Source organism: Schistocerca serialis, chromosome 6 (assembly GCF_023864345.2).
Source record: "Schistocerca serialis cubense isolate TAMUIC-IGC-003099 chromosome 6, iqSchSeri2.2, whole genome shotgun sequence".
Lineage (NCBI taxonomy): Eukaryota > Metazoa > Arthropoda > Insecta > Orthoptera > Acrididae > Schistocerca > Schistocerca serialis.
In genome coordinates, this window is record NC_064643.1 from 475,554,508 (window position 1) to 475,567,425 (window position 12,918).

Consider the following 12,918-nt stretch of genomic DNA (forward strand, 5'->3'; position numbering starts at 1 on the left):
CAATAATTAGTGTAACTAAATGAATTATGTTAATACTATGCCATTCATTAGCTCCTGTTTTCAATGATGACTTTTGATGTTTTGTAACTGGCAAATGAGTGCCAATAATTAGTATAACTAAATGAATAATGTTAATACTATGCCATTCATTAGCTCCTGTTTTCAATGATGACTTTTGATGTTTTGTAACTGGCCACTGAGTGCCAATAATTAGTGTAACTAAATGAATTATGTTAATACTATACCATTCATTAGCTCCTGTTTTCAATGATGACTTTTGATGTTTTGTAGCTGGCCACTGAGTGCCAATAATTAGTGTAACTAAATGAATTATATTAATACTATACCATTCATTAGCTCCTGTTTTCAATGATGACTTTTGATGTTTTGTAACTGGCCACTGAGTGCCAATAATTAGTGTAACTAAATGAATAGTGTTAATACTATGCCATTCATTAGCTCCTGTTTTCAATGATGACTTTTGATGTTTTGTAACTGGCCACTGAGTGCCAATAATTAGTGTAACTAAACGAATTACGTTAATACTATGCCATTCATTAGCTCCTGTTTTCAATGATGACTTTTGATGTTTTGTAACTGGCCAATAACAGCCAATAATTAAAAATGTTGTACTATTCAATACTTGCTGGCCAATGAGTGCCAATAATTAGTGTAACTAAATGAATTATGTTAATACTATGCCATTCATTAGCTCCTGTTTTCAATGATGACTTTTGATGTTTTGTAACTGGCCACTTAGTGCCAATAATTAGTGTAACTAAATGAATTATGTTAATACTATACCATTCATTAGCTCCTGTTTTCAATGATGACTTTTGATGTTTTGTAACTGGCCAATGAGTGCCAATAATTAGTATAACTCAATGAATTATGTTAATGCTATGCCAATAATTGACTCTCCTTTTCAATGATGACTTCTGATTGTTTATAATTGGCCAATAAGTGCCAATGTTCACTATAATCAGCTAATTTTATGAACATTATTCTGTCATACTAAATATGCTTTGTAAATGGCCAAGGACTGCCACTGTTTATTGTAATACGATTACCCATGATGCCAATAATTGCTATAATCAGTTAATTTTATGAACATTATTCTGTAATACCAAATACATAGTACAGAAATGTTCAATAACTGGGCTATGAATGCCGCAAACTACTAATGTACTTCTCAATGAAGACTACTATGTGACTTAATGTCCTTCACCTTCTGAGCTAACTACCCTGAATTACTGCAATATCCATTTGTCCTGTCCATCTTCATGATCATGGAGCACTATATTTGGTTTTTGCACTAATTCTACGTTGGTGTGCCTTGTAAGAGCGTGGTGTTGACACAACATGCTGTCCACCACCGTGAGCGATGAAGACGTTATTATGGTCCCACTCTTTGGTGTACCTGATGTACTGCAAAAATGATAACAGGGAATATTAGTACGACATTTCAGTGTCTTGGATACTTCTGGGAAAAGAATTGCAAATTGTCTCACTTGGTGTTGTATTTCTGTGGAAAGATATGGACTTTCAGTGCAGCTGCGTGCAACCTAAGTGCTACAACCATGACACAATCCTTCCTATTCCTTCCCTAATTCTTGTAAAATGAAAAAGTCATATACAGTGTGTGTGCACTTCCTTTCATTAGTTAATAAGATCAGTTATCCTGAAATTACTAAAGACTTCTATAGTGCATGTGCACTTTATTACACTCCTTGATTTGTTTGTTTGTTGTAGAAAAATACTAGAGAGTACTACAGTGCGTGTGCACTTTATGCCATTTGTACTCATTACGTATATATTTTGTGGTTTTCTGATATGTTCTGTACTACAGTGCGTGTGCACTTTTGCCATTTATTAATACATTTTGTGATTTGCTGATATATTCTCAGCTGCAGTGCATGTGCACTTATGTCACTTGTCAACATGATTTATTACCACTGCGTTTATTTGTTATGAAAATGCTAAAGAGTTTTTCAGTGCATGTACACTTATGTGTTAATATGTTTTGTGCTGAACGTCAGTAACTGTGCACTTATGTCATATGTTCTGTACTCATTGTCATTGTCTGAAATGTTTTGTACTCGGTGCATGTGCACCACATTTAATTCATGTACTACATCTGAATATTCTGTAAATTGTAAAAGTTAATTAATTAAGAAAAAAATTGTTGCTCATGGCAAGTCCAAATGACTCACCATCGCTGCCAAATTTTTGCCCCCCCCAGTGGAGGGTTATGAAACGCGTATGTATTTAGTACAGCGATGGCGAGGCATGACAGAATCTCTGACCAGAGAGTTATTTATTGTTGCTAATCTGCGCTTGACCGCGCGAGAGTTCAGCTGCACGTAGGGAGTCAGTAGTAGTAGTTGCTAGTTGCATTCAGTCAGTGCTAGTAGCGCGCGAGAGACAGTCGGAGTCGTGTGTGAGGAGTCGGCGGGCGTCGACATGGCCCTCTGGTCAAGATTCAGGACGAGCTATATTTTTTAAATAAGGTAATGAACCAGCATTGCGCACATCTAATAATGTAATGTATATTAACTGTAATTAATTTGTCCAAGAATCGCCCCAATAATAATTTTGTTTTCAAAGCAATTTTTTAAGAAAACAATCATTTGAATTGAAAGAAAGTTTCCCATGCATTTCCTTAAAGAAAAGTTTCACTTAAATTCAAAGTTGCACAGTGCCTAAGATCGACATTTCGGTCTATTTACGTTTTCATTGTCACTGAGATTTCATTATCATTGAATTTTCTTTCATTTTTGTGGGGAGCTTACACTTGGCTCAGATTCCTATTTCTCATTTATTGTCATTGTCCTATAAATTATTTATTTTTGCTGGGAGGTTACACTTGGTTCTATTCTCATTAACATTTAAATATTGTCATTCGAAATTTTGTGGGGAGGTTACAGAGTGTACACGTAAATACTACACATAAATATTAACTTTATTCTCAGCTAATAGTTGCGTTAGATCCGCGTAAACTGTGGCGTTACTTAAACGCTTAATCACTCTGGTGCGCAGTTGTTATGAACGAAACAATCTTTAAAGGTTCTTGAACATTTTTTTAAAGGTTCTTGTTTCCTGATCTAACTTTATGAACAACATCCATCGTTGCAAAAATGAGGTACAACAACATTTACTGCGCACGTAACGCTTATGTCCGTTAACTACTCACACTACACAATTCATTTAACCCTTTGCTAGCGATGTGCATATCCGTGCACAGTCACGTGTCCAGTTCGAAAGGGGACTCTAGACGGCGCCATGGTTGGCTCGCTAGATGGCGCTGCCATAGGTCAAACGGATATCAACTGCGACAGCAGCTAAAACACCTACTTGGGCATCATCATTTGTTGCAAGTCGTGGTTGACGTTTCACATGTGGTTGAACACTTCCTGTTTCCTTAAATAACGTAACTATCCGGCGAACGGTCCGGGCACTTGGATGATGTCGTCCAAGATACCAAGCAGCATACATAGCACATGCCCGTTGGGCATTTTGATCACAATAGCCGTACATCAACACGATGTCGACCTTTTCCGCTATTGGCAAAAGGTCCATTTTAACATGGGTAATGTATCACGAAGCAAATACCGTCCGCACTGGCGGAATGTTACGTTTGTGACTATTACAGCGCCATCTATCACAAAGCTAAAAAAGTGGTCCAACTAAAACATTCATTTTTCTTTACGTACTACACGAATATGTAATAAAAAATGAGGGTTCCTATTTTAAAAAGACGCAGTTAATATCCGTTTGACCTATGGCAGCGCCATCTAGCGGGCCAACCATGGCGCCATCTGGTTTCCCCCCTTCAAGCTAGACGAGTTTCGTTCTCTGTAGTTTTTTTTATGGACGCTTATTTCGTGAAATATTTGGCCCGGTAACGATCGATGGACCAACCTGTATATGTGACAGGAGCTTCACGTGCTGTAGTCGGATACATAGTTCTGCGAGTAAATGCATGCTAGAAAACGCACTTTATATTGGATATATGAGTCACAAGAACATCTCTCTTCCATTACGTGCACAAATGAAGAACAAATATAGTAGGAACTTCCACATAAGCAGCAATAGTATGACAAAACTTGAAGCAACTGGCGGTTGGTGATCATGTGCTAATGTGCTACAGCATACTGTAAATATCGCACTAAAATCATGTCATTTCTCTTCGAATGCAGGCGGGAAATCGCACTAAAACTACTAATTTCTCCTCGAATGCGACCCGAAAATCGCACTAATATTACAGCAATTCTCTTCGAATGTTTTCCGATATTTTACTTACTTGTTTGCTATTTTCATTTAGTCTGTTATCAAGATACAAGAACAGACTATATGTTAAGAATTAATTTGCATGAACACATCACATAATATTTTAACATCATTTGAAATGATTTACTTATAACTAAGTATTATAGTGTTTAAGGGGCGGAGGATCATCTACGTAAAGTAAAAAAAAAAATCTGTAATGATTTTTAAAAGAAAGACTGAAAAAATCTAGTATGTGATCAAAAGTATCCGGACACTCCCAAAAACATACGTTTTTATATTAGGTGCATTGTGCTGTCACCTGCTACCAGGTACTCCATATCAGCGACCTCAGTAGACATCGTGAGAGCAGAATGGGGCGCTCCGCAGAACTCACGGACTTCGAACGTGGTCAGGTGATTGGGTGTCAATTGTGTCATACGTCTTTACGCGAGATTACCACACTCCTAAACATTCCTGGGTCCACTGTTTCCGATGTGATAGTGAAGTGGAAACGTGAAGGAACACGTACAGCACAAAAGCGTACAAGTCGACCTCGTCTATTGACTGACAGAGAACGCTGACAGTTGAAGGGAGTTGTAATGTGTAATAGGCAGACATCTATCCGGACCATGACACAGGAATTCCAAACTGCGTCAGGATCCAGTGTAAGTACTATGACAGTTGGGCGGGAGGTGAGACAACTTGGATTTTATGGTCGAGCGGCTGCTCATAAGTAACACATCACGCCGGTAAATGCCAAACGACACCTCGCTTGGTGTAAGGAGCGTAAACACTGGACGACTGAACAGTGCAAAAAGTTGTGGGGAGTGACGAATCACGGTACACAATGTGGCGATCCGATGGCAGGGTGAGGGTATGGCGAATATTCGGTGAACGTCATCTGCCAGCGTGTGTAGTGTCAACAGTAAAATTCGGAGGCGTGGTGTTGTGGCGTGGTCGTATTTTTCATGGAAGGCGCTTGCACCCCTTGTTGTTTTGCATGACACCATTACAGCGCAGGCCTACATTGATGTTTTAAGCACCTTCTTGCTTCCCATTGTTGAAGGGTAATTCGGGGATGGCGATTGCATCTTTCAACACGATCGAGCACCTGTTCGTAATGTACGGCCCGTAGCGGGGTGGTTACACGACAATAACATCCCTGTAATGGACTGGCTTGCATACAGTCCCTACCTGAATGCTGTTTAACACCTTTTGGGATGTTTTGGAACGCCGACTTCGTGACAGGCCTCACTGACCGACATCGATACCTCTCCTCAGTGCAGCACTCCGTGAAGAATGGGCTGCCATTCGCCAAGTAACTATCCAGCACCTGATTGAATGTATGCCTGTGAGAGTGGAAGCTGTCATCAAAGCTAAGGGTGGGTCAACACCATATTGAATTTCAGCATTACCGATGGAGGGCACCACGAAGTTGTAATTCATTTTCAGTCAGGTGGCCGGATACTTTTGATCACATAGTGTATGTACATCCGGGGTCCAGAGGGTACATACCACTGTTTTATCGTACTGTGCTGCAGTGCTCTATCACAAATTTTGTAAATTACAATTCTGGTCTCCATTACTATAGAACACTATACAACACATCACTACATCGCACTACAGTACTCTACACTACGGTATTTGGCATAAGAACAAACCCAGATCCCTCATTTGTCCGGATAGTTAGCCCCCAGTGCGCTGAGGCACAGCTCAGGAGTCACATAAGCAGTGCTGCTGTGCCACCCAAGGTACAGAGATTGTGAGATGGCTGTCAGGGTCCTTACCGAGGCTTATCTCTTCACTGTTTCCGGAAGATCGTTGTAGGAGGAAGTTCCGCCGCGGCGCGTCTCGTTATCGTGATGTACGGCCTCTTTTTGCTTGTCTGTCAGCCATGCAGGCTTGCAGTTCCATATTAAGTTATGGGCCGTTGTATTACCAGAGACGTTCCTGCACTCGTCTGTAACATTTTGTCTAATGGCACACTCCAAGACGATGTGGTCCGTGGTGCCGATTGCTCCACATTCGTAAGTGTCTCTGACGCGCTACCGCATTTTTAGTAATTACCTTGCGAAATCGATCATGTCCCAGCAGGTAATGTATAGCTCTTTTGGTCGGGAGGAAGTATGACATTGTCAATTTTCCTTTTATGTTAAGAATGTAATTGTAAATTCTCCTACCTGTTTCTGCACTGTACCAGATTTCATGACACTCTCTATGAATGTACGCCTTTATTTTTTATTCGACGTGGCTCTTGAGCCCATTAATCTCCTTGACCTTATCATTACCCCCTTCTTTAGCCAGTATTGTGCACCTCTTTTTCTTATGGAAAGGTGCAGAGGCAGCAAGCCTATTATCACCAGCAGCGCCTCAGTCAGTGGTTGTTCTGTATGTGCCTATCAGGCGCAAGAGTACACTTCTCTCTGCTCGCTGTAGAGACCGTGCTGTCCTTACCTTTCTGGCTCTACGCGCCCGAACGCTCGATCCGCAGCCCCAATAGCAGCAGCTGAAAACTTCTTGGGTCAGTTGTTGCTCTGTTTAGGATTTTAATGCCTGTCTGGGAGACGCTTTCTGCATGCTCATAAAAGTTTTGTTTTTCATTGAAGTTAATTCCAAGGTACCTATATACTTCTTTTCTTTTCACACGTTGGTCATTTATTATAATTGTGGCGTTTCCCGTTCTTGACAATGATCCTTTTAGAAATAATTGAACTGTTCTGTGTGCTGCTATCACTAGTTCGCTTTTACTACGCACCAGTTACTTAATGTTTCAAGAACTGTTCTACTATATTCCTCTAATTTAGCCCTTGTGTTGGCAGATTCTATGCTTGGCAGAGCGCTGCTTAGACGATGCAGCCTCAAGTGCTTGTTATACTATGAATATGGTTCAGTAATGACCTTACGTCAACATCCCAGAACGCAGGACCACAAACAGAGCCCTGTGGGCAGCCTTTGGTGACATTTTTCCTAATTTTCTTTCCGTGACATTCAGAATGCACCTGCCTGTCTATCCAATAACCTCGTAGTCTGTTGTAGAGACATCTGCGGCGGTCCATCCGTTTCAGTCATTTTGATAGGACAGGCCACCATAAATTATCAAACGCCCCAACTATATCAATCATTACGCATATAACATACTCATGGCCTGAAGTGTTCAGAATATTCTCTGCGTGATTTATCGCATCATCGGTGGATTTCCCTTCCTTGAAACCGTACTGCAGAGGGCTCATGCCTGTTATCTGTTTGTGGTCTGTCAGGCAGCGATAAAGACTGCTTTTCCTGTACTTTAGCTAGAGCATTTACCAAACAAATCGGCCAATAAGATGTGGTTCTCCGGTCTTTACCTTACCCTGTTTTCAGTACAATTATATTCGCGATTTTCCATATTCTGAGCACACGTCCGTAGAAAAGACATTCGCTTAGTAACTCCGTTATAAAAGTTACCCCAAACATCTGTTACCATTTAGTCATTGACGTATGCCTCCAGTTTTTCTGCTCTTGTTTGGTGTAATAGTTCTCTATATTGTCGCTTGACTGTTCGATAGAAACTCAGTCTTCTTTGTCGTTCTGATTCCCCTAAGGATCTCTAGCAGTATCTTATCCCTTCTTTGCTGTGCATCTTAAACAATATAGGGCACGACTCCAGGGAATTTAAAACCATTTTCACGTCCTAAGAAATGTTGGGATTGCCATAAGCTGCGCCGTCTGCAACACTCGTACTAATTCGTGGACTTTGGCGTCAACATCAAATCCACTTCCGTTGCAGTGCTTGTATCTTTACTTCTGTCTTTGAATGTCCCCATTTCGCTTTGCATAGATTGTACAGTCGCTACGATTGGATGTTAATGTCTAAGTCATTATTGTGAAATAAATGAGAAGTAGTGAAATAACTACCAGTTGGCAATGATCATATGTGAATTCCATGAGAACCTAATTAAAAAATAGCTTTGGAACCATTCTATCTGTGATCATATACAATTCTGCCATGTGTCATCATCAACTTCTTGTACAGATGTTCAATAGCAGGTGCCTTCCGCCTGCCCTTGTAGATTATGCCAAGTAGGGACTGCAGTTCCTCTGTGTTTTTAGGTAAGTTGTTGACACTGAGCTAAATCGGGTCAACTTCCTCTACGACAGGATAATTTATGGAACAGCCCTTTGGATGAATGTGCCCAACCAAGTTTCTTGTTGCTACAGTTAATACATGCATATCCTCCAGATACGTGTACAGATAAGAGGGCTTGTGAGCCCAGAAGTGTCAACTCATCTCATTTTTACACATTTCGTATACAGGCTGCAGGCGTGCAAATAAAACGGACGAAAGTATTTTTTGTAGCGCTCTCTCTGTAATAACTAGAAACCAGTGTCAAGTGCTGAAATGACGCAAGCTACACTACCATCAGATCAGAGAAGGGACACAGCTATCTGTTTTTGTCTGCACATGCTCTGATGTGACGTCATCCGTGCCGGCACTGATGGTGCTACGTCGCTCACAGGATCAGGTCAGTGGGTTCGAATCCTGTTACTATTTATTTTATCATTTTATTTTATTCCTCTCAGTGTTAACCTTCTAACTATAAATTTATCTGTTTGACTGTTACAGATGTGCTCTCTGTATTCCATGCTGAGAGACGTTTTGTTGCCATCGTACTGCTTGCCTAATACTGCTACCTGTGCTGAGAGATGGCGTTCTGGCCACTATGAAATACTTATTATCCGATTCTAAGAAAAATATTTAGTCAAAAAATTTGATTGTTGTACATCTTACAGTTTGGTACCATCGCTCTGTAAAGGACGGACTGTTTTTGTCAGTTATCATAGTTACTGTGCTGCATCAAATTAAGTGAAACATACCATGAAATTTTAAAGAGTTTAAAAAGGTAAAAATGGACCGCGTAAACTTTGTGTATAGTTGATTTTTTTCCGAAACATTGTGTACATGAAATGCGGATAAGATGTCAAAATTTTATTTGAAACGGAGAGCAGAATGATATTTCATTTCGTTCTCCGGTTACGGATTTTTGTATCCACTGCATGGTCGCACTTGGTGTGCCCAGTTCTGTCCATATGGACTTGCCAGCTGCTGTGAGATACGTATCATGTGACTTTAAGAAAACTGTTAGGTGAAAAAATTTGATTTTTGCACGTCTTACAGTCTAATATCATCGATCGCTAAAACACTGGGATTTATTTTCGTTATTCGTTATAGTTACTGTGCTGCATCAAATTAAGCAAAGCACTGCAAAAAAATTTAAGGAGGTTACAGAGCTGAGAACTTATTCCGTAAACTTTGATTATGGTTGATCATCGCTATGTATGAAATGTAGATAAGATATCGAAATTTTATTTGAAAGTGAGAGCAGAACGATATCTCAATTCGTTCTTGAGATACTGATTTCTATATCTGCCAGATGGTTGTGCAAGACATGTGCATTTCTGTCCACGTACACCGGAAAATACGTGGTCATAAAAATCGTCATATTTCATAAACGGCTCAAGACACCGAAACGAGGCATTTTGCAAATTACAGCACGCAAAGAGGTGAATATATTTTGTGATGTTTTTATATTCGCCGAGATATGGATGTAACTCGCCCATAGCAGTGAGAGGTTCGGTAGAACAGGACACGTAAACACACCAATAGCTCTTAAGTTCTCTAAACATACAGTATAAGGTATTTCCCAGCAGCGCTAGACGTAGCCCACTAGTTAAGCCTGTGAGCTGGCAATTTACAGACTTGAGCTCAATTTCCAGTGCTGCCTTCGTTCCTTCTTTTCAGTTTATTTTATTTCTCACAATCTTTAAAGATTAATTATAAAATTTAAATATGTTTAATTAGTTCAGTTTATACATGTAAAATTAATATATTCAATTTAATTAGTTACCACCCTTGTAAGTCAAAAGGCTACAAGCGGCCACATTGTAGCGCAATGATAAAATTCTGCATGAGCCGCTACTACTTGATGCCATATCTCAAAGAGGTGATACGGAATTTAGGTCAACAGACACTATGATAGCCTTGAAGTGGCGTGACAAAAGAAACATACGTACGTTGACAACTGAAGACATGCCAACACAACAGCTGCAATGAAATCACACCGCCAAACTAGTAGAGAAAAATTTTAACCAAAATATGTGTTGGAATACAACAAGTCTATGGTAGCAATGAAGAAATGTGATATGCTACTTAACTGACCGAAATGTCTTCTCAGAACACTGGAATGATACAAAAAACTGCATTGACTCCTTAGAAATGTGCGTGCTACATTCCAGCGTCATACTGGAAAGAATATGTCAGTTACAGATTTTTACCTCAGCCTCATTCGCGAGATTTTAGAGACATACTACCAAGCAAGGAGAGCCTCTGGATGTCGTCGATCAGGCGAGGAAAATCCATTGCGGTTTCGAGACAGGCACTTTCCAAGTATCGTTGAATCACCATTAAAACAGCGTGGACTTGTGTAAGAGACATTTCATATGCAGCAAGAACAAAAAAGGAAAGAAACTGCTTTACTACTGTAAAAAATGTGATGTGGGACTGAGTGTTGTGTCCTGTTTCGGAAAAAAATTTTCTGAAATGTGCTTCATTGCAATGTTATCTAATTTTAGGAATTTCGACAGTAATGAATATTCAAAGTGCATTTTATTGTGAGAAGTCATTGGCGAGAACAGAAACAGAAGAGCCTGGGATGATGACGACTCATCTCAGCAAGCGATGCGCTGCTCAGGGATACACTACGACCAGAACGACGGCCACTACCGTGTGGAGCGTCCCGACCACACACGGATGTGGGCACTGTTATGGCGCTCTCAACAGTGAAATGGTTAAATTATGTCTTGAGTCATCAGATAAACACCACATGTTAGCGTATACTGTTGTAAGTGGAAGTTACAAAATTTTATCGTCTATACACGCTTAAATCTCTCACCATCATCCACTAATGATAACAGGATAATGTAAAACGAACAAATTGTTTAACTGGTGCTCACAGAGATATTTTGCAAACGGTGCTTGTAACATTCGTGATGAACATGTCAGGTGTAGGTACAGCTTCTTGTGGTTCTCGCCGTTTAGCTCAATGAGGTTTTCTACTCGTCTGTTTCGTCCATCGCGGATGATGCTGTAATTTCTGAACGTCCTGAGTTCCACAAACGCCAGCATTCGTTCAGGGTATGGAGAAGGTACTCCATATCTTTATTTGTGATCTATTTCCTATTCCAGCTGCGTGGAAAAACTGATTCCGTACCTTTGTACCTCTCTACTGTCGTTTACCTTCTGCTGTTATTCTTAGACAAGTAGAACAGTTTTATATTAACCTTAAATATTGGTTCACTGAACTTGCCTAGTAGTGTTCCAAGTGGAAAGAACATATTTATTTTCAAAGTTATTCGGTAACGACCTTCAGAATCTTTCTATCATTCTGGAACTGACTGAAACGATCTGTTAGACATCCACTAGCATGCCTTAGAATTCCTCTGTCTTCTCGTTTGATCACAACTAGTCAGATCAGACTAAGAGCAGCCGACCAGTTGCAAAGGATAAAGTAATCTTTACCTAGGTTTCAATAGATATAAATCTATCTTCTTCAGAAGACGGCCTGGGGACAATGAACATCGTAATATATATTAAGGTATAAAACATGAGTCAAGAATGAAGTTTAACATATATTAGGAAAATATTGTATTACAAGATGTGAGAAAGGTTCTTGGTACTTACAGTATTATAACAGCATGAAGTGATATGTCCTTATCGTTTAGGCAAACATCTGCATAGTTACATTAATCATATAAAATATAGCCCTGAAAACAGGGTTTGTCAGACAAATAAAATAGGTACATAGAAGTTGCAGAGCGCCTAAGCGACTGAGTAAAATCGGCCAGCGTAGTAGCACAGCGGCCAGGGCAGGTGGCGCTCATGTCGCGAACTATGTGCCGATAGGCGTACTGAAGTAACATTTGAAACATCAATATTAAATGCGTTCTTAAATAGAGTGATAATAAATAAAATGGCAAGCATTTAACACTCCCGTTATGACATTGTGGGAGGTATAGGAACAATAACGTAGATACATACATCAAAAAGACAGGTGGCGCTTCCGCCGTGAGTTACATGCAGTGGTCTATATAGCCAAAATATAAAAGTTATATTACCATATTAGTGAAGCCCATAGAACATATATAAGTCAAACATCAAGAACAATCAGTAATGGCTTTTAAGAAAATTACGAGACCTGGTCTACAATCCAGTTACTACGTAATATAGAATAAGAGAAAATTACATGAGGGCCGCTGTAGTGGCAGCCATACATCGTGAGAAGAACACATTATATGAACGGTAGTAAACTGAAAGATTTGAAAGTGCATTATAGCTTCCTGAGGAAATAGACTACTGAGGTTACTAGCATTAATGTTATATATTAAACAGTACGGGTTTAAAGCCTTCGAAAAATTGTTTACAGGCAAGGTTCAACTGATCATTCAGTGTTCGATATGCAACAAATTCTGTGTGTATTATGACAGTACATGTATGCCATGTTATATTATCGCAAAAGTAGACGCCAAAAAAAACCTGGTAACAGGAAAATGTTATAATCAGGCATCTCATCCAGCAAGTACTTCGACTCATTCGTGGGAAATGGTGAACTCTGA